Here is a 22,990-nt window from a genome sequence, read left to right as displayed (position 1 = left end):
GAGCTGGTTGCTGGTTGTGACGGCAGATGGATCATGTCATGATTAGCGAACCCGGCGGCTGGGATGACGAGGGTTTGCGTCGGACCGGAGCCTGACAGGTGAACAGCCGATGCTAACTGGGTCAGACGCTGCAGCGCCGCGGCTCCTCGGGGACCTGCTGGTTAATATTTCATAAAGCCATCTTCTGTCTTTGTGTTTTACTTCGAGGAACGCCATTGATTTCAGAGCAGGCTGTCCTGGAGGTTGAAGATATATTGGCTTCACTCATGTAGCTACATCAAGATTTAATGAACATAATAACAGCTGGAGGGGGAGAAGCACAGGTGGAAAAAAGGAGTAAATGTCCGCCAAAAATTCAGAAATTAGGAAAGAAATCTCAGATTTTATTTTAGAAAAAAAGCATTTCTGTAGCAAATTTGTTCAATTTTCTAGATTTTTTTAAAAAAGATTTATCTCTTATTTAAAAAAAAAACTTCAAATTTATGAATCTGAAAAACATTTACTAGAAAAATTCTAATTCAAAATGTAATACAATTTTAGATTAATCTCAGAAATTTATATATAAAAAAAAACTTGTCAAAAATTTTCAACAAAAAATTAGCTAAACTCAAAAAAGAAATGTCACTTTTGAAACTCAGAAATTTCTAAGTTTTTTTCAAGAAAAATTCTTTGCAGGAGATGTTTGAATTTTCAAGGTCAAATATTTGTTTGTGTTTTTCTAGAGAACCTCTGGGATTATAATCTCATAATTTCTGAGTTTGTTCTAGTATTTAACTTGTGAAGCTCAGAGTTTACTGGTTTTCTAAAAAAATTCTGATGTTAATCTCAACACTTTTTTTTTACTTTTCAAGCTAAAAATTCACTATTCATTCTAGAAAACTTTTGAGATTAATCTCAACATTTATGACATTTCTGAATTTTTTCTAGCAAATTTCTGTGATTGATCTCATAATTTCTGATATTTGGTGAAATTTGACTCCTTTGTTTCTACATACATTGGCCATAAGACGCCTTAGGGAAGACATGGTAGAGAGAAACATGGAGTAAAGCTGAAAAGAAAAACGAAAAGTTGAGATAAAATGATTAAAGAAGCACAAAAGGATAGAAAAAACATTTGACCATGAAGTAAAAATCTGAAGGACATTTAAGAATCGTGACAAAACCATATTAGAAAACTAAAATAAAACTCTTTGTGTTCTCAGAATAGCTAGTCATGTTATTTCTGAAAGAAAAAGATTATTTTTTATTTCAGTGGGGAAGGTTACATATTTCCACAACTGTGTGTTCTCTGTATTTATAGGTATCCAGTTTAAAATAGTTTTCTTGCTTTAAGATGCCTCTGCAGAGAACTCAAACTATTCTCATGAAACGTGCAACAAAACCAAACTTTTGAAATTCACTACATGCCATAAAAAAAAGAAAAATCCAACATCAACGTGACGATGAGGAAGCTGCAGCGTTCCCTGCAGCTCTGGTCCCCACTGGCAATCAAGTTCTGGTCCAACAGTTTAATCTGTCAGCGCTTTTGTTAAAAATGATTTCTTTCAAGTTTCTGTTAAACCAGCAGCAGCAGCAGCAGCCAGGCTGAGTCTGCAGAGCAGAGGAGATGCAGCCAGGTGATGCTGGGTTTTATTCATTCTTCAGTCTCTATACAAGCAGGTAAACATTTAAACTTATTCTTAATATAAACTTAAAGCACAAATTAATTGATAAACGGGCATCAGTCAGACATGAGTTTCACACATGAATGCTTCAATTTGGATGTGATTTCCACTGATGTCGTTTATTTGTGTTTTTCTTGTTTTGATAAAGAAATAAGTGCTGCTGTTTATGTGATCGCACGAATGTATTAAAAAATCTTTTCAATTATATTTGTTCTACAAACTGAATGAAATAAACAGGTGTGTTGATACAATGTCAGGGTGGAAAGACATCAGCAACGTACAGGGAGTAAAGTAACAGAGTAAAAATATTTAGCAACAAACTCAGTATCTAGTTAACAAGCTAAATATTTATATTCAGACTAATTAGTTAGTAAACCAAATATTTAGTTAGCTACAACTAAACATCTAGTTACCCAACTAAATATTTATCTACAAACTAAATATATTCAGGACAGAATATGACTGCTGTTCATAATTTCTCTTAGTCGAAAGCATATCCTTCTGTTTTATTCTTATATTTTGTGTAAAATGTTGCTTTGATTCCTCTAATTACAAGCACAGACTAATGATCACATTTAAACTTGTTTTGGTATTTATTGTGTAGCAGGAAGTTTAATAGAAGGTGAAACTCGATTTCTTCATGTCTTGATTGAAGCACTCTGACAAAAATAAAAAGCTGTTAACGTCACAATATGAGGTTTTGAAAATACCAAACGTGGACCCTGAGGACCGACTTACGTGAAAGAGTTTTTAAATATGTATCACTGAATTAAGATCCAGTAAGCTTCTGCATATCCGTTAAATTGAGGAAATGCAAATCGAGTGGAAACCTGGTAATCCCGCAGCGAGTTGATCTGAACTTCGGTTCAAACGTCCTCTTCAGGAAAGAGCCGTGTGATTAGCTGCTCCAGTCGTTTTTTGGTTTTTTTCCAGCCTCGGCTTTCGGAGTGCAGCTGGGAAATCTAAGCTGGGGGAAACATCTGTTTAGTTGTTTCTGGACCGGCTCGGATCAGTTTGCAGGAGCTTTTCCGTCTCACCGAGGTCACCGGGGGGTTTAACTTGGAGCGTTTGCTGCTTTAACATTACGCCTCAGCTGAAAGATGGATCTCCTGGAAACGCTGCAGGACTGCAAACTCACTCTGTCTTTGTGTTTATACTGTAAAACTACTTTCTGATCAAAACGGAGTTGAAAAATCCTACCAAGTGTTTCTGTTGGTGTAGGTGAGGAGATTAAACATCAAACTTTAATCATTCTTTAAATTATTAGTTCTTCAAAAATCATCTCTCATTCATTTATTCAGCAGAGTTTTCCAACCGTACCGGCAGACACGGGGTTAAAGAGGAGCGGCAAAAGCAAATGAGGTGGATTAGCAGAGCTCTCCGATGGTTTAATCTACTGTGAAATATTGTCTCACTGTCATAAACAACACTGTCTTCAGTCAGAGGTATTTTCAGATTTGCTGCAAGACTGACTGCTACTGGAGATCCTTCCTGCATCACCGTCCAAGACGACTCTGACGATGCAAAGATAATGTGAGATACATTTAATTTCCCTTTGGGATAAAGAGCAACTCTTTCAAAAGTGACTTTTGTTCTAACTTGACTGTGAGGCTAAAGAGCAACTAGAAGATGAATTTATACGTTGAAATATGCAAAGTAAATCTACCAAATACATTTTTTAGTAATTAGTATTTTCTACACCTTCTTAAGTTTCCTTATTTGATCTTAAGTCCCATCTGGTGAGTGATAAACTACAGAGATGGATTACTTTGATATGATGCTGTATGTTGAGCCTTTAAAGAGCCACTCAGAATCCAGACACTTGAAAGCTGCTCTAACCGTGGATATTAATTAAAAACCAAAACTTCGCCCAGACGTTCATGCAGCTGGAGATGAGGTTCAGCCAAAACATCCTGGGGTCACAGAGAGCCGTTTTTTTTTTAACCTTCTGGAGTCCGAGCTCCTGCGGATGCTACGACATCTACCTTCCCTTTTAGAGGGACTAAAAGGTGAAAAAATAAATCATTAAGTGAGCGCAAGACATCGTCGAGTCTGCATTTAAATCATCTGAGAGCCCCATTGAGAATTATTAAAGCTTTTTCGAGGCTTCCCCATTAGGCGGGAGTGAGAATCTGCCAAGGTTAGTGCAGCTGGGCGTTCACTGGCCTGAATTTGAATTAACGTCGTTAACACTTAAAGATGTCTGAAGTTCTTAAGTTTTATAAAATGATTCAGAGAGGAGAAACTCTGTCCTGTTGAATTAAAATAAATAACATTCTGAAGTTTAGAATGACTGAAGACGATGAGAAAAGTTGATGCATCGAGTGACAGCAAGTTAGAAAACGTCAGGGTGGCGCTGCAACACGCGGTTATTTTTATGAATATTTCACTGAGATTGTTAGCATGACACCAACTCCTCTGCTTGAGGCCGAGATTGACCTTTGACCTGGAGGCAGTAAATTCTAATGCATAAACTAAACCTGCTAAAGAAACTAAATATACTGAAGGATGATGCATCTTTTCAGAATCTGTTCATCTGCTGCGGTTTATCATGCAGTCATGGTCAAGGACTGGACCGTAAACGCAGGAAAAAAGCAATAAAATGAAAATTATTATAAAAAGCCAAGACTACCAGTGATTGTGATGGATTTAAATGCATTTTCCAGCATATTTTAAAGTAACTATGTGGGCTCCATTTGTTATGGAAATCCTGTCTACATCAAACAAAACTTAAAATAATTTAAAATGACACAGTGGGTTTCCAAAGTGCGGCTTGGGGGCCATTTTCAGCCCCCTGGGCTGATTTTGTGCGGCCCCTGAAAGAAAAAACTTTTCCCCACCAACACAGATGGTCGATGCAGATGAGACTTTTTTTCAATTAGGACAAAATTATGACACACAAACAAAAATGTTCTCACAAAAATGTTAGATAAAACACAAAGTATTCATATTTTAATAACCAAACTTCCTTTTTCCCTTTAATTTCAAGGTAAATACGACCACAGCTACCCACCAAAGCATCCACATCTAATGTTTTTAATTACATTAGTAAAACTTAGCTAAATACACCAAAATGTTTTCAAATAAAGAGTGACCTAAACCATATCTTTATTGCCCACAATAGACTACAGCTTTTCATTTCTGTATGAATAAAGTGGCTCCTTTTCTTTCATTAAGGAAACATACAAAACTTCAACGGCATGTTGGGGTCAGATAGAAAAACCAGGATTAAATTTCTGCCAAAAACCCAGAAAATTGGAGATTAATCTCAAAATTTCTTGGTTTTTTGGCTACTTGGATGAAAACTAGTGGGTCCCTCCTCTTTACGGATTCACCTTTTTGTGAATTAATTTTCTAAAATATCCATAGGAAAATGCAGATTGTGAAGCTGAAATACCTAGCTGCAATGCTACTTAATTGTACTGAGTATTTTCAAACCAGCCAATCCAGAAGCTCCATTTATTTTCCTTCAAACTGATTGGCTGAACTCCAAAGAGCCAAAATAAGGAAAGTTATCTCCTGCAATTGTACCAGAACTGTTCCCACTGTGTGTATTTTTACATTTGAACTATTAAAATCAGCAGTTATGAATGTTTTTTCTGTGTGTTAGCCGATTCAAGCTACTCGGAGCCTAAAGTTCTGCTTTTAAAGTTTTCCGTGATCAAAGTTGAGTTGAGTAAAAAGTGCAGTGCCTTTCCGGATGCGTTTGATAATGAAGGTTGTTAATTCTGGAATAAACTATATTGAATGAAAAAACAAGTGTTTAACACAGACTGACCTCGAGAAACGCAAAGAACATTTCCAGACGTTCCCTTTTGATGGTTTCAGTTAACCTTAAACTCCCTGAAATGACGATGGAGGAAAGGTCACCTGCGTTTGAACTCTGTCATTCACGTTTGCGCAGAGAGGAGGAACAGCTTTCAGACGGGGTGTAATAACATCTTGTGTGCGTTGTGGAAAGAAAATGAGAAGAAACCCAGAGGTCAGTGTATATACACCTTAAAAAATCAAGTTACATCGATCAGACCTGAGAAATCAATAGTAAGAGATACAGTGCAGATTAAAGATATAAGACATTCGCTGATGCTTTCATAAAGTTGACGCGGTTCAAAGAGATTCTGACGGCCTTTTATTTGTTGTCTTGGAGAAAGTCAGGCAGTTCGACTTCAACTCTTTGCAAATGATCCAACACCCTGGAGAAGCACAGAATCTGTTTTCTTGGCGAATAGCAGGAACCACCAGCTGTATAAAACATAGGATGAGCTGCTGGGACTGGGAAGCCAAGTTCATCAACTTTTAGTCACAACTCACTTTCACACTCAAGTCTCTCCTCTTTTTGACTTTTCTTTTTTTGGGGTGATGACATTTTAAATAAAATATTAAGAATGAAAACATCTGTCATTTTTTATTGGATTTTTAAGCTGAAGTTTTTAGGTGTTGTAGACTTTTTGTAGCAGAGTGCTTCTACATGTCAATATATCGTCCAGTGGTTTCAGAAAGCTACTGGAAGGTTCTGTAAAAGCACTCACTATTTTCAAATGAAAGTACTTCAGCTCTTTGGTTTTTGAGCGAGCAACTTCCACTTGTAGTTGAGTAAGATTTGACCATGAGTATCGATATCTTTACTCAAGTACTGAAGCTGAGTACTTCGTCAACCTCTGTTGAATTCTGATGCGAACCAAAAAAAAACTAACTCTGGTCCGTGTACTTGGTTTCTATTTGGTTAAAGTGAAATCTGGTCCAATTCGAATGCATATGTGAACGCCAAGTGACCGCTCCAAAAGCATCAAGTGGACTACATTGCAGGGAATCCTGGGTAAACGAAACCAAAACAAATGCTACTAAGCTAGTGCTAGCAAGAGGAAGGCCTTGTTGTCTTTTACCAAAAACAAAAGAGAAATCCTCCGGCTGCTAAAATCTGACGCCACTTCATTTTGGTTAACAGTTTATGAGGAAGGAAGGTGTGTTCAGTGTCTTCTTCAGAGGTTTTGTGTTGTTTCCTTCAGTAGCTCTTGGTGCAGCGCCCCCACAGCTGAAGGGGGGAACAGGATTTTTGAAAGTGTTTGGTTGGTTTGACTCAGTGAACCAGCAGAATATCTAGACTTAATAATAAAGGGAAAAAATAGCCTAAATAGTTTCTGCTGTTGCCTTCAGTTACACAGGATATAGTGAACCAAAGTCTAGAACTACAGCGACAACTCATGGATAAGTGATCAAAAACTGTTGGACACTTTCTTTTCTCGAAGTCAGAGGACCAATGGAGAAACTGCATGTTCACCTGCTGACCGAGGGAAGTTCACATAACCAAGCCGACATTTTTAATGTTAGCCTAGCTGCGGCTAGAAGAGGCAGAATGCTAGCTAGCATGAATGTTAGTGTTTTGTAAGAGCAACCTTCTGCGTATGGCTTTACATTTATGCCACGTTAAATGAGCCACACCACCAGCCAATCACAGGCAGGACTTTTTTCTTCCAATCAGACTATTCCTTGAAAATACTGCCTGGATAAACAACAACTAATAACAACCAGCAAATCCAGAAACTGCACCAAATACCAGGAATTTCTATGCAAAACAGCAGAATTTATATTTAACATAAGAAAACTTAAAACAATAGTTGAATTGTGGTAAGTTTATTATTAATTTATTTTTACTTTGAAATGTACATGGTCTGTTTTAAGATCCACTAGATGGCTGAAGTGCAAAAAATGTATATTTATTTTTTATCTTTTATTTTTTGCACACAACTAACAGCATACAATTAAACCAGCATTAACACGCAGGATTCATTATTTCCCAGTACTGACTCTGAATTCAGTGTGTTTATTACCCAACAGACATGTATTATTTACAACATGCTATTCTTTTTCTGTTGCATTTATTTTATCAAAGACAACAAACGAAGCAACGACTCAGAGGAGGTTGTTGTCTCTGAGCAGAGGAAGTTTCTTCACCGTCTTTGGAGGAAGCGGATCGCCTACGGAGCTCCCAGCTGGTTAAACATGGAAGCTAGCAGGAGATCTGTCACCTTCAAGGATCAGAGTGTGTCACTTTTATTTTGGGAATTATATTTCCAACACCGAGTAAATAATGAATCTTTATTCTGTTGAAGCCTTCAGAATTACCCACCATTTTTTAGGTGGCTAGTGTCACGTTGGACCTCATTTTTCCTTCAGAACCTACAAAGATCTTATAAACATTGCTTAACGGTTTTGGTTCATCAGGTGGAATCTCCGTTTCAAATTTCTTTGTATAATCGCAAAAAACTGGCAGGACTGTTTGGTGTAATTTGGCCCCCACACCACCGGGGGGCCCCAAGAGCAAAAACATAGCATGACAAAATAACATTAAATAATACAATTTAAATGGTAGGAAAACAATTTGTATGTTATTTTTATGGTTGGTACACATAAGTTAATATCTGCCACTGTTAGGGAAATATAAGATATATTGTCAACTTGTTTACTGTAAATTTAGTGTTTGTCTGCTGACGTTACTTTCTAATAGTTAAATTAAATAACTACACCCTTAAATACCACTCTGCATTTCAAAATGTTATTTTTTTTTTTCGTTATTCCTGCATGGTTAAAATCATCCATTCATCCATTTTTTTTACACCCTTGTCCCTCAGTGGGGTCAGGAGGTGCTGATGCCTCTCCAGCTAATGTTCCGGGCGAGAGGTGGGGTCACCTGAACAGGTCACCTGGACAGGTCGCCAGTCTGTCACAGGGCAACACAGGACACACAATCATGCACACACACACTCACCTAGGGACAATTTGGAGAGGCCAATTGACCTGACAGTCATGTTTTTGGACTGTGGGAGGAAACCGGAGTACCTGGAGAAAACCCACGCATGCACAGGGAGAACATGCAAAGACCGGGGCCGGGAATCGAACCCAGAACCTTCTTGCTGCAAGGCAACAGCTCTACCAACTGCACCACTGTGGAGCCCGTGGTTAAAAATCAATGTAAGCTCATTACAAATGATGCTAACGATAGCGGGTATGTTGCCAATGAAGCATCTGATGTTGATCTGTTGATATGGGCCCCAAAAACGCTTGGGCCGCCCCTGGTCAGTATATAGATAAAAACTGCTTTAATTATATTGATAAAATATTACTTAGGCTCACAACTGTTATCTTGAGGGCCACATAAAAAGTTACGGCGGTCCGAATTTGGCTCCCAGGCCTTGAGTTTGACACCTGTGATGTCGAGAAAATGAGGTAAAAACGCAGAACTCCTCACATTTCTGCATGCTTCTCCCTCCAAGCGCGTTGTGGAGCCTCTGGTTCTCCTCCACCTCTGCCGATGTTTGTGCGACAGTTTGTCTAGGATCAAGCGTGTTTGTTTGTGAGTGGGTTTGAAAATACATCAAAGTTGTTCGTCTGCCCCCCCCGCCTCGCCTTCAAAGTGCAGCGCTGACCCCCCACCGGCTGCGCCGTGTTCAGGAGGCAGAGAGCTGCCGCCGTTTTACATGAAACGGACGCGCAGTCGCCCTGCTGTCCTCAGGGAAAACAACATGGATGGCATCCAGAGCATAAACACACACACGTTAACACACACACACATTAACACAATACTGATCTATTCAAGAGTCTGGTCGAGCTGGGGCTGGCAAGATCGCTGCTGACTGGACTGAAATGCTGCTGATGCCTGCTGCTACTCACAACACACACACACACACACACAAGTACAACCACACACTCCGCTGGGAAGAACATTCACATTGATTATACCTGCAGCTATTTTTCTTCAGGTGTCAGTTCATGCATGAATGATGCACATGGCTTCTCATGACCCCCACACCTATTTCCTCCTGTTGTTGCGCAACACCTCCCCCCCCTTCTCTCTCACTCTACTTCCTCTTCTCAGAGGAGGGAGATGTGCAGCCAGCTCTCCATCTAACGGGTAATTTGAGTTTTCTAAATCTGATGGGATTTTACCCTGTTCAGAACTGAGTAAACTCTGTTTAAGCTGGCATCGAGAAAGACTCGCCTGGTTTCTAACGACCTCCATCCAGATGTCCCACCCTTTTTCACCCTGTGAATTAGCCAGATTGAGTAGCTTGCAACCAACTAGCTTCACAGAGCACACCTGTTAACGGTCGCTCTTTCTCTTTATTACAACTTGCACTTGTTACTGAACCAGGTTGGTTTTAGTGACTCGGGCGAGTCCCAAGGGTGTTGTTTTAGTTTTGGCTAAAAGCAACCTATAAAACATTTCTACTTTTTCCTCCCAGAATCAAACTTCATAGCTATTTCACAACCATCAAAGAACTTTAAGGTGACTCATTAATTGAATGTCCACAACATCTTTTAGATTTTCTTAAATGCTAATTATTTTATTAGTAAGGCAATTTTGCAAGGGTCAGTACAGCTTCATTCACTAGCAGAAATAATCAAATAAGTAAAATCAATAATCTAGCCTATCTTTCCCTAATGCTGACACTGAGAACTAAAAAAGGGAAACTTTGAGAGAGACGGACAGAGTTTGGCATTTTGAACCCCAGAACTGGCCTGATGATGAAGGTGTTGCAGCAGCAGGAGGTTCCCAGTACAGGAAGAGTACTGACTTAGAGCGGCAGGTCTCGGGCATCAGGGTGACTTCCTCATGCGCGTAGCGGTCCTCAGCTTCTTGTCTTGAAGCTCTGTAGCTCCCTTCTACTCGTCTCACGATCTTCCTGGTCCCACGGAAGGAACACACCAGTTCTTCCTCTTTGCCTTTGTTCTTTATCTTTGTCTTTATCTTCATCTTTGCCTTGGTCTTTGTCTTTGGGGGTCTAAACCCAGCTGTTGAGAGAAGTGCGATTTGAAGCCACATGTTGCGGGGCTAACGGGTTGGTCCCCATGTGCAGAACAGTCTTCGGTTCTGTGGCCCCGGCTCTTCTTCAGCTGCAGAGTTCTTTGTCCATCTCCGTCTTGGCTCGAAGCTGCCTGAAGGATCCAACCAAAGATTCCTCTTTTGCACCCACCTTATAAAGGGTTTATCCACCTTTTGGTGCGTTTGCATTGGCTAGCTTTGTTGCTGTGCCTGTCTCATTGGCTGACTGCTTGGACAGATGATCTCATCTCCATCACCCTGGAGACCTTATGACCGGATCTCTGTTCTAATGTCCCCAAGTTGCTCAATAGTTCCTCCTACCTCTGTTTCCTGCCCAACCTTTTCTTAGGCAAGTTGAAGTTTAGCAATAAGGCTTTATCTTCTCCGTTCTCCTATCAGTTCCTATTTCTGCCCTGTCCTTCCACCTACCATCTACCTCCTACACAACATCAGTGACCTTTAATTACAGTTACAACATTTTACACCTTTTCAAGTTCAATGTCAAAATCACATTTATAACCTTTTAGTTTATCTGATTCAACATTCATTTATAATGTTATAATAACCATAACTTATTAGTTACTCTTATTATAATCATAATGTGAGTTATTACAGACACTTCTGACAAGAAACCAATAATAATCCATTATTCTAATTATCTGATATCATGTTACAGTTACTTGTTTCACCTTTAAGTACTTCCACAAGTGTAAGAGTAAGTGTAAATATTCTTATAATCAAATCAACATCAACCACTGGTTAAACCAATATTAATTATTGCCATAATTATAAGTCATTATTTTAAGTATTTTACTCTGGGTTTTATCCAATTTCTCAAATGTTTAGATTTTATTCTTTAAAAACCTTTAATGCTTTAAAATAAGGAATGGTCTGAATTATTTTTAGACTGATGCAAGAAAGAAACTTCCGCTTTTCTTCAGGAAACCAGCTTCCTGTTTCATGACTCTCTTTCTGCCTGACTTTGATTTTTTATGATTAAATAGAAAGAAGTAGAATTAAAGCAAAGTTTGCAGGACACAATAACAACACACACAACCAGATTCATTTTATTACCGTCTGACTCTACTGTTGGGTCTTGATGTCACCTATGTCATTAATTTTAAGGTAATTTTATTTATTATTACTATTAAACTAAAATCTCCAGCATGGGGAAGTGGGATGAGCTCGACTTTTCTCGACACCCCCTCCGCGAGGTCAGACCTTTCACATGCTGGGAACCCAACACCCTCTTGCAGGTCTGCGTCCTCATCCCCTGGAAAGAGAAGATGGCAGTCTGGGATGTGAAGATCCTCCATCGTCACCCAGGCCACAGCAGTCAGGGATGTGAAGATGCAGATCCTCCATCGTCACCCAGGCCACAGCAGTCAGGGATGTGAAGATGCAGATCCTCCATCGTCACCAAGGCCTCAGCAGTCTGGGATGTGAAGATGCAGATTCTCAGTTGTCACCAAGGGCTCAGCAGTCTGGGATGTGAAGATGCAGATTCTCAGTCGTCACCAAGGGCTCAGCAGTCTTCAAACTCCACTGCTCTTTGACACCCCCTCCTTGGAGTTTTGATGTCTCTCAGGAAGTGACGAATGTTGAAGAGAACCCAGGTCGCTCTGATCCTTTAATAGTGACAAAAAATCCTCAGCTGAATGAAGCGTTGGTTCTTCAGGATGTGGAAGATTCCTTAGGGACAGGTTGATGGGCAAAAACCCTCAATAAAAAAAACTCTGGGTGTTCAGTAGAGCAAAACAAAAAGCATAAGCAGCATGACGCTTTATCCATAATCATAATCCTTTTCCATCGCTGGGGTCGTTAAAGGGTTACTGGAGTTGTCGGAGGCAACAGGACTCTGTCAGGCAGGACTCTGTGAAGTCCACAGGTTGCTTCCAGGTGTTGGGTGTGATTTCAACACTTTGTTGCAGGATTGATCTTGGTGGTTGTCTATGATGCCACTCCTTCCTCACGACTTCAGTCCCTTTTCCAGTTTAATCCATCCTTTTGTGACAGGAGTTCTTCTTTAGCATAATCCAATTTCTTCAGGGCCCTCCTAGTCCTAAGCCTTGAAGTTGTTCTTTGAATGGCAATCATCCTGTAATAGTAGCCAGTCTAACACAGGATGGCATGATGCTTGATTCTTGCAATATTCTGGTTCGCTTTAGCTAAGAACTGGCTTGAACACTGACCTTGTGGACCCCTTTCTTCATAAGTAATACTTTTTTACAGTGCAGTACTTGCTTCACAAAATTCATTCCATTGAATTTCAGCTTGATCACCGTGACTACAGACCGATCTTGATCTTTAATCCAAACTTTCTGTCCTGTTTTCAATGACACTGTAAACTGCAACTTCCCCTTTCCCTCTCTGGGCAAAAAGGAGAAGTGCCTTCCGGCTTTCTGTGACGTGAACGGAGTTCCTCTGCAGGGGAAGACCTGCTCTTTTTCAGCTGTCACTGTTACACCATGTCCATCAGCACCAAGAGGTACTCCTCACCTCTCTTTTCTGTTATCCATGGGGCCTCCCGTCCTCTGGGAGTACTGTCCCACTTCTCGGCTCCGACAAGGACAATTTTCCTCTGCTGGACATAACAGTCCACTTCGTCATTTCCACGCCAATGAGCTCCCTCATGCGTGCTCTCAGATGCTCGACCTTGAGCTCCAGATGCATTTCACCACTTCCTTGTGAAATTGCTTACATCTTCTGGACGTACGACCTCGCGTCGTCCTCCTTGTCTCCGAGTCGCCTATCCCCCAAAGCCTCTCTTAAGCCATCGAGCAGGAATGGGTCTAGGCTATCTTGGCTACTAGCGTCACTGATGGACATGGTCAACTGTCCTCAGTGAAACTCCCCTCACCCACACGCCGTGTAGTTACTGCGAGATCCAGAACTATCCTCCTGTTTTACACGCTTAGACTTCTATGACGTTGGGCTCCACCTTGTTGTGGTTACGCAACGCCCCACGTTGGGCGCCACTTGTTGTTGCGCAACACCTCCCCCCCTTCTCTCTCACTCTACTTCCTCTTCTCAGAGGAGGGAGATGTGCAGCCAGCTCTCCATCTAACGGGTAATTTGAGTTTTCTAAATCTGATGGGATTTTACCCTGTTCAGAACTGAGTAAACTCTGTTTAAGCTGGCATCGAGAAAGACTCGCCTGGTTTCTAACGACCTCCATCCAGATGTCCCACCCTTTTTCACCCTGTGAATTAGCCAGATTGAGTAGCTTGCAACCAACTAGCTTCACAGAGCACACCTGTTAACGGTCGCTCTTTCTCTTTATTACAACTTGCACTTGTTACTGAACCAGGTTGGTTTTAGTGACTCGGGCGAGTCCCAAGGGTGTTGTTTTAGTTTTGGCTAAAAGCAACCTATAAACATTTCTACTTTTTCCTCCCAGAATCAAACTTCATAGCTATTTCATAACCATCAAAGAACTTTAAGGTGACTCATTAATTGAATGTCCACAACATCTTTTAGATTTTCTTAAATGCTAATTATTTTATTAGTAAGGCAATTTTGCAAGGGTCAGTACAGCTTCATTCACTAGCAGAAATAATCAAATAAGTAAAATCAATAATCTAGCCTATCTTTCCCTAATGCTGACACTGAGAGCTAAAAAGGGAAACTTTGAGAGAGACGGACAGAGTTTGGCATTTTGAACCCCAGAACTGGCCTGATGATGAAGGTGTTGCAGCAGCAGGAGGTTCCCAGTACAGGAAGAGTACTGACTTAGAGCGGCAGGTCTCGGGCATCAGGGTGACTTCCTCATGCGCGTAGCGGTCCTCAGCTTCTTGTCTTGAAGCTCTGTAGCTCCCTTCTACTCGTCTCACGATCTTCCTGGTCCCACGGAAGGAACACACCAGTTCTTCCTCTTTGCCTTTGTTCTTTATCTTTGTCTTTATCTTCATCTTTGCCTTGGTCTTTGTCTTTGGGGGTCTAAACCCAGCTGTTGAGAGAAGTGCGATTTGAAGCCACATGTTGCGGGGCTAACGGGTTGGTCCCCATGTGCAGAACAGTCTTCGGTTCTGTGGCCCCGGCTCTTCTTCAGCTGCAGAGTTCTTTGTCCATCTCCGTCTTGGCTCGAAGCTGCCTGAAGGATCCAACCAAAGATTCCTCTTTTGCACCCACCTTATAAAGGGTTTATCCACCTTTTGGTGCGTTTGCATTGGCTAGCTTTGTTGCTGTGCCTGTCTCATTGGCTGACTGCTTGGACAGATGATCTCATCTCCATCACCCTGGAGACCTTATGACCGGATCTCTGTTCTAATGTCCCCAAGTTGCTCAATAGTTCCTCCTACCTCTGTTTCCTGCCCAACCTTTTCTTAGGCAAGTTGAAGTTTAGCAATAAGGCTTTATCTTCTCCGTTCTCCTATCAGTTCCTATTTCTGCCCTGTCCTTCCACCTACCATCTACCTCCTACACAACATCAGTGACCTTTAATTACAGTTACAACATTTTACACCTTTTCAAGTTCAATGTCAAAATCACATTTATAACCTTTTAGTTTATCTGATTCAACATTCATTTATAATGTTATAATAACCATAACTTATTAGTTACTCTTATTATAATCATAATGTGAGTTATTACAGACACTTCTGACAAGAAACCAATAATAATCCATTATTCTAATTATCTGATATCATGTTACAGTTACTTGTTTCACCTTTAAGTACTTCCACAAGTGTAAGAGTAAGTGTAAATATTCTTATAATCAAATCAACATCAACCACTGGTTAAACCAATATTAATTATTGCCATAATTATAAGTCATTATTTTAAGTATTTTACTGTGGGTTTTATCCAATTTCTCAAAATGTTTAGATTTTATTCTTTAAAAACCTTTAATGCTTTAAAATAAGGAATGGTCTGAATTATTTTTAGACTGATGCAAGAAAGAAACTTCCGCTTTTCTTCAGGAAACCAGCTTCCTGTTTCATGACTCTCTTTCTGCCTGACTTTGATTTTTTATGATTAAATAGAAAGAAGTAGAATTAAAGCAAAGTTTGCAGGACACAATAACAACACACACAACCAGATTCATTTTATTACCGTCTGACTCTACTGTTGGGTCTTGATGTCACCTATGTCATTAATTTTAAGGTAATTTTATTTATTATTACTATTAAACTAAAATCTCCAGCATGGGGAAGTGGGATGAGCTCGACTTTTCTCGACACTCCACACACACTCTCTCAGACACACACACACAGCATTATGCAGCGAGTGTTTTCAATGCGACACTACGGCAACTTTCACTATGGAGACTTTGACGCACGTCTTCATTACGACATACATGCAGAAACTAACGATGGGACTCTGAGAAGCCTCATCGCGTGAGAAGCAGCCGCCCATTGAGACTGTGGGAGCTGCTTATATCCAGACTTATGGATGAACTGTATGGATGGATGGATGTGCATATATATGCCATAAGGTCATGGAAAAGGGAAGCAGCATGAAAACAACTTCCACCCTTTGGGATGGCATTTCTCAAGTTACACCTGTCAGTCACACCAAACCCAAGACAGAAATATCTTATTTCTAACAGGCACATTTTCAGCTGGTTATTCATTCATTCATTCATAAATGTCATAGTTTCAACCTAAGTATTTAGTTAGAAAGCTAAATATTTGTTTAGCTTTCTAAACAAAAGCTAAAGCTGGTTTATTTTTAACCAGCTTCCAAACAACTATTGCTTGCTAGCTAGCAAGCACGCTAAACATTTAGCTTTCTGCTAAGTATTTAGCTTCCAAAAAATTACTAAGGCTGCGTTCACACTGCAGCCTGAACTGATCCAATTCCAATTTTTTTTGTCAAATCATATTTTTTGCCATGGCCGTTCACACTTACAAGTATTTGTGACCTGTATGTGTCATCCAGTGTGAACCGGCAAACAGCCTGAAAGTGTCCCGCATGAGCAGTAGAGGGCGCAATAGCGTCAGCGTTCTCCCAACCGCCATAAGAAGAAGTAGAGCTCAGTTTGCGGAAGTAAACATGGAGGCTAACGGTGGCGCATAGTTTACACATTTGCAGTTGTTGTCCGACCGAAACCAGCATATTAACAACTTAATCCTCATTATAGTCCATCATGGTTGTTGTTTTACTTGCTAACAAAATATTTAGTTAGCAAACTAAATATTTATTTGTAAACTAAATAGCTAACTCAAGCTAATAGCTAGCTTGAATGTAAAAATTAGGCCTCCTACCTAGATATTTAGATTGAAACAAAAATATTTTTCTAGAAAGCTAAATATTTAGCTCCAAACTAGATATTTAGTTAAGATTTAAACATCTATAAACTAGTTTTAAGCCATCGAAGGGAACCTTACCGTATATCGGTACCAAAATATCTCCTGATGCATAAAACTACAACGATTTAATAATTTCCTGAACAGTAAATCTGCCAGTTCTACGTTAGCCTGTTTAGTTTTCTTGGGTTCAAAACGTGAACAGCAACACCTTATAATTATCCCGGTCCGGTTTAAGCGGTGAGACCGGCCAACCGGCTCCGGTACGTTTCCATTAACACCTCTGTGTGCTTTTCCCTGTGCCTGTTATCTCTGCAGGGGGGGGGGGATCTCAGAATGGAGCGCAAATGAAAGCAAAAGGGAAAGGAAGGAAAGAAAGGCGTCAAATCAGCAGGTCGGTCATTAGTGAACGGCTTCAGGTGACTGACTGACTCAGGAGAGTCTAACCTGTGGGAGGCGGCTGAGCTGCTCAGAGCTTTTGTGTGAAACTTCAGCGCTTGTTAACATGAAAGCGAGAGAGACGAAGGGGGAGTTCTGGTTTTCGGTAAACTTAATTCTTTGCTCGTTTGAAGTTTCATTCTGAAGTGTTGAAGTTTCTCCCACGCAGGACTCTTTCCCTCCTCCTCACATGACAACTGTTTAAATTAAGGCTCATGTTTAATCCACACAGGCTTAAAATGGATGTTATTCAGATCAACTCAGAGGAGGCGCGCTGACGTCACCGCGCCACGACGTTGGCGGTTTTGCTGCGTTGCTTTCATTTTGCATTAAAAGATCAGGATTTCTTTTCCATCTCTGAATTACATTTAGTGTTCAGTCTTTTATATCATTATGACAAAACTCTTTATAATTAACCCGCATTCTGTTCGGTGGGTTCTTAACTAAAGATTGTTTTAGTAATCGATTATCCTGACGATTTAATCGGATTTAAAAATGTCGCATTCTGCAGATTTTTTATTTAAACTCTTCAGCCTTTTTTATGCAAAATTAGAAATACATTAAAAGATGCAAATAAGCAAATGATTAAGATCCTTTCTTAAATAAGAAGCCCACTAACAGCATATGTATGCTGGAGCTAAAAAATACTTCTGCAGTTTATGACTGATCTGTAGATTATGTTTTGAATTAACCGGTTTATAATTAAAAAGTAAAAAGGCAAGTAGCAGAATAATTTATTACAGGATTTGCACCACATGAAACTAAAACTGCCACTTGAAGAGTTCAGGATAGAATATTTACAGAAAGGGTTTTTATATGCATCTGAAATGCAAAATGTTTTTGTTTTTTGTTCCGTTTTGGCTTCATTGCTGCTCTGAGTGGGTTGTTCTGTTAGCAAATAGAGTCTCTATACTCCAGTTAACAACTATGTATTGTTTATTGTTAGCTGGCCTTTACACCCAGCTACCATCATTAAATCATTCAAATATATCACAGATGACAGACTGAACATACATAACAATAAAAAAGAAAGTCCAGAAACTTTATTCAGGTAAAAGTAGCGATACTTCATAAAATCAAAGTATTTTCTCTTATCTCTATAATTTTTTCTCCCCCAATAATTCAGTTTTTTACCTTTTCAACTGTGTTGAAATGCTTTAATTTTAACGTTTTGATTACTTTAATTTCTCTAATGATTTGTATTAAGTACTTTAGACATGCAGATTAATTGGTTGGTGGATTAATTGAGCTGCTTCTGAGCTCATTATTGACATTTTTTTTCGTATTTATTCCCATAAACCAAGTAGATCCGTTCACAGGAACCCGGTTAATCAGATGGAGGAAGCTGAAAACGCGCTCGGTGTGAATAATCGATGCCGGACTTCACTGGGTCTGAATTGCCTCAGGCGAGGCCTCAAACCACGACTCCATGTGTGAAGGTAACAAACATGGTGGTCTCGGTACTAATCTGCACAGATTCAGGTTGTAAAGCCAACGTAATTAATTTATATATACTGGACACCTGATGTCCACAGGAGTGAAGGACCTCAGCAACCAACCGAAGTCCACAAATACTTGAGAGTCTCTCTAAGATGAAGGGCTGAAATGGCAAATCTTAAAACATCCCTGAATTTATCAGATTTTCCATCCAAGAAGCCAGACGTTCCCTAATTTAATCAGTTTTAATTGATAGTTTTCAAAGCTTTCTGAAAGTCTTAGAAAGTTTTCTTTTAGTTTGTGTTTTTTTGAATCCGTTCTTGGAAACAACATTAGCTGGAAGAGGTACTACGTCCAAAAACACGAGTTAAAAAATGTACAAAGAGACTTTCAAAGTCCTTTCAGAAAGCTTCAAGACTTATTGATCAAGATCAATTTATAGGATGACAGGAGGATCTGACTACATGGGAGGAAAATGTTTGGTTTACAGCTGATGCAAACCAAAAATAAACCAATCATTTCCGCCATGATTGTTTTATTTTTAAACAAACATCACATAAACTATGTTTCTGTTCTCTGTTCACGTCAGTTAAATGAATAAAAAATCATCAGTATTGTAAAAAACAAACAGAACTTAGAGGTTTGGCCACTTTGCTATTTTCTTCTACTACTCTCCATTATGCAGCACCTCCAAACAGTGGAGGGCAGTTACTGTATCGTTTATCATTTATTGTAAAAAAAAATAAACAAACATTGATTTATCATTGTCTCCATAAATTTCCATTTATGATATCAAATAAAAAACTAAATTGGTATTATTATCAGAAATGTTATGTTTAACATTCTCTCCACTGCTTGTCCCACAACAGCATTAATAAATCTCAGTAAATTCAAAACTGTGATTAGTTGCTGTCACATGGAGTTTATTGATATAAATCACACAGCAGCTTTACAGCATCCGAAAGAAAACTGTTTAAAATGCAGTCACAGCCGTACAGTTAAATAACCATTTTATCATAATTTTTATCATTATTACAACTTTACCACAAAATATCTCAATAAAATTCAAAGTTTGAATTATAAATATGAAATTAATCTTTCCGATTGCTATTGGTTGGCGTTTCTAAAGCAGCCAATCCAGGAACGGCGTTCAATTTTCCTTGATTCTGATTGGCTGAATATCAAAGTGTGGTGATATGTAACCTGTTAGCATCTTCTGTACTGCTAAGATGGTTTAATTCATATTAAGGTATATTTGGTATCAGAATAATCAATTGTAATAGTTTTAGCATAAATTTCCATGTATTATAAACTAAATTTGACTGAATTATACATTTAGGATTAAACTGGTCTGTACTTAATTGATTGATTTGATTATGTTTGTGGATTTAGAATAGCAATATTCTTTAAAACTGACAGGTATTAACATGAAATAGACACAAAGGTAGAATATAAATATAACTAAAAACAGAATAAAGAATAAAATACTGTACAGTAAGGGTAAAATTTTATCATCTTTTTAATGGGTGATTAATAAACTGAACTGAATCAAATTAAACTGAAACAATCTAAAGAAGAAAAGTCAGTAATGTTTTTCTGATAGGAGCTACTTGAGTAAACAGAATAAAAATCTAAGATTATCTCAGCCATCATGTAAAACGGTGGCAGCTTCATCATATCCGGGTAATTAGTTTGAGGGTTTCACACTGGGTTTATTATTGGTGCCATTATCTGAATAAAATATCTCGTCTCCTTCCAGGACTTCATCAAACTGAGTCATAAGATGAAGTTCTTTCAACAAATGGCTGTTTATGAGGCGTCAGATAATTCAGAGCGAACCTCAGCAGAGAAAGTGAACGTCTCTCCTCTCTGCCTGGTTATAAACACCATTAACGCTGTGAAGACTCAACCAGGCATCAGCTGGATGCCGAAGACGTTAGCGCTCCTGCAGACAGATCTGCTCTGACCCTAATACGCTCTGTGCATTAGGTAGCTGGCTGGAGTGAGAGCTTCAATACAAACGAGGTGGAACTTTCCTCCAAAGCAGGGATGAGATTAAACGACTTTATGCGAGGCGTTTTGGTCGGATGAGGCCTGTGATCACTAACTAAACTGACTTTAATAGTGATGAGTTCTGAACGTGTGTGTTCTCTGGTTTGAGATAAATTGGTAAAATTGGAGCTTGTAGTTGTAATTTTTTTAATAAAAATCAGAAGGTGACTCCTTCACAAGCAGCTGGTTTCTCACCTTCCAGTTACCTCTGCATGAACTTGTACTGCAGGTAAAACTCTGTAGGTGACTGGACCGACTGCTGCTGAATGAATATTCATCTATGATCGCCCGTTTAAGATCCCAGCAGGAGATTTTTTTTATAGCCTTGAGAACCGGTGGGACACCTAAACGGAAGCATCTCCCCATTTTCCAGCCGGAGCAGCTAAAGCCTTTTTTTCTGGCAATGAGCCGCAGTGAAAATCTGTTCGATCAGAGGAAACATGAACCGCAGAGTCGAGAGGATTTCTATGCAGCAGAATAAAACAATGTGAAGTAATGGTTCAAACCCTGACACTGCCTCCCCACACACTTTTCAAGTGTTTATGTTTCTGTTTACAGTTATCAGAGTGATCAGCTTATAATCCTGGATTTACATCAAGCTAACATTCTGGATGTTTTCACACAGCAGACTCAACTTGATTGGGAACCAAAATTGTATGTTTGCTATGTTTTCTTTGTCAAAAAAGCTAAACATTTTCAGAAACATGTTCCCCTCCTCACCTGTGGGGGCGCTGCACCACAAGCCACTGAAGGAAACGACACAAAAACCTCAGATTGCAACTTCCTTCTTCACAAAATTTAAACAGAAATGAAGTGGCATCAGATTTTAGTGGACGTATTCTGCAAAAACACAAAATCTTACCAAGTATTTCTGCCTAGTTTCTAATGGAAATATCTTGGTGCACTTACAGTTAGTGCACTAAGGACTCAGGAGTTTGTCTGTCAAGGGTAGGATTTCTCTTTTGTGGTTGACAAATTATCACGAGCCATTTCTCCCACTAGCACTAGCTAGCAGGTGTTTGTTGTGGTTGTATTTTCCCAGAATGCCCTGCGCTGTAGTCCACTTCCTGTTTTTGGAGCGGTCTTCATTCCTGCATTCAGACTGCAGCAGAGTTCACTTCAACCAAACCAAGACCGAGATTTTTAGGTGGGCCAAAGTTCACTTTAGTCCACATCAGAGTTTGATTACGCGAACCCTTCTTATGTTCGGTGAATGCGCATATGAAACTGGGGTGTTCGGTACCTCAAAAAAGGTTAAGAACCACTGTTCTAGACAAATGAACCGGAGTGGGATTAAAGACGACCAAACGGGATGGTGTGAAATCAGCCTATGAACAGATCAGTTTTACCTCAAACAAAAACTTTGGGTCTCTTTTGTCTTATTTAGGTAGAAAACACATCCACATTCCCAAACCTTTGGTAGCTTCTGAAACATTTAGACATTTATGGAATATCGCCTCTGCTGTTAGCATGGCGTGAGATTATCTTACAGAAACAGTGTCTTCAGTCAGAAGCCACTTCAGATTCACTGCAAAACTGACTGCTACCTGAGATTTTTTTAAAAATCACAATAAGCTAAATGTTGCACTTTTAACTTAATGCATTTTGTGGCCCAGCTGTGGTTAAATCCACCAGTTTTGGCTCCTCTCTAAACGGGTCCTATAAGGTTTATTAAACGTCTTTTATAAATCCATCTGTTTTGGAAAACTGAGAAAATTAAAACTAAGCCAACAGTCTATTAAGTCCTTTCCAAACCTGTTTAATTAGTGCAAACACAAACTGCTGATCTAAAAGATCTGCAATGAATGGTAGAAAGCCACAATGGAATAAGATAAGTTTTCATTAAATTCAGTTCAAACGGCTTCTAGAGTCTGAATAAAACGATGTGAGAAGATTAAAAATGATTTTCAGTGTCTTTGGTGTGTAATAAATGTTGCCATGGTTAGAAACACAGATGGTTACATTTGAAACTGCGTGTCAGCAGTACATCTGTAGCTGTTTCTTTTTTCTCCACGGAAACATTTCCTGAGAAAATCAATTCAGCTCCACAGCAGGAAGACCCGGGCTGTAGGAGGGATTTACCTCATCATTAAAACCAACACTGGCTCGTTGCAAAACCGGCCAAAAGCGCTCACCGACTCTCAATTTTTACATTCAGTTAGGGAGCATTTTGAATAAAGTCAAAGCAGCATTTAGTCTTTAAAATCCAACACGGAGAATCCTCCGATTCAGATATAATTTAGTCAGACCGGATGCTGTCTGCTGGTTTAAGTGAGCTAATAAATCTGGTGGCGCTGAAAAGGAGAGTTGTGTCAGTAATTTAGTGC

The 22,990-nt window shown here is 39.5% G+C and overlaps 1 protein-coding gene and 1 long non-coding RNA gene across 2 annotated transcripts in view; both read right to left on the bottom strand.

Moving 5' to 3' along the window:
- The window catches only part of nrn1la (neuritin 1-like a), a 59,978-nt gene that overhangs the window by 16,418 nt on the left and 20,570 nt on the right, over positions 1-22,990 (bottom strand). The window lies entirely within an intron of this gene.
- Positions 10,939-15,672, bottom strand: LOC145552041 (uncharacterized). Its single transcript, XR_014087982.1, has 2 exons — positions 12,004-15,672; positions 10,939-11,969 (listed from the first exon to the last, which is right to left on the bottom strand). It is a non-coding gene; the product is annotated as an uncharacterized LOC145552041 (long non-coding RNA).

Source organism: Poecilia reticulata, chromosome 6 (assembly GCF_904066995.2).
Source record: "Poecilia reticulata chromosome 6, P_reticulata-male-v2, whole genome shotgun sequence".
Taxonomy (NCBI): Eukaryota; Metazoa; Chordata; class Actinopteri; order Cyprinodontiformes; family Poeciliidae; genus Poecilia; species Poecilia reticulata.
The sequence above is the reverse complement of the archived record's forward strand: the minus strand, read 5'-3'. Positions and strand labels throughout refer to the sequence as shown.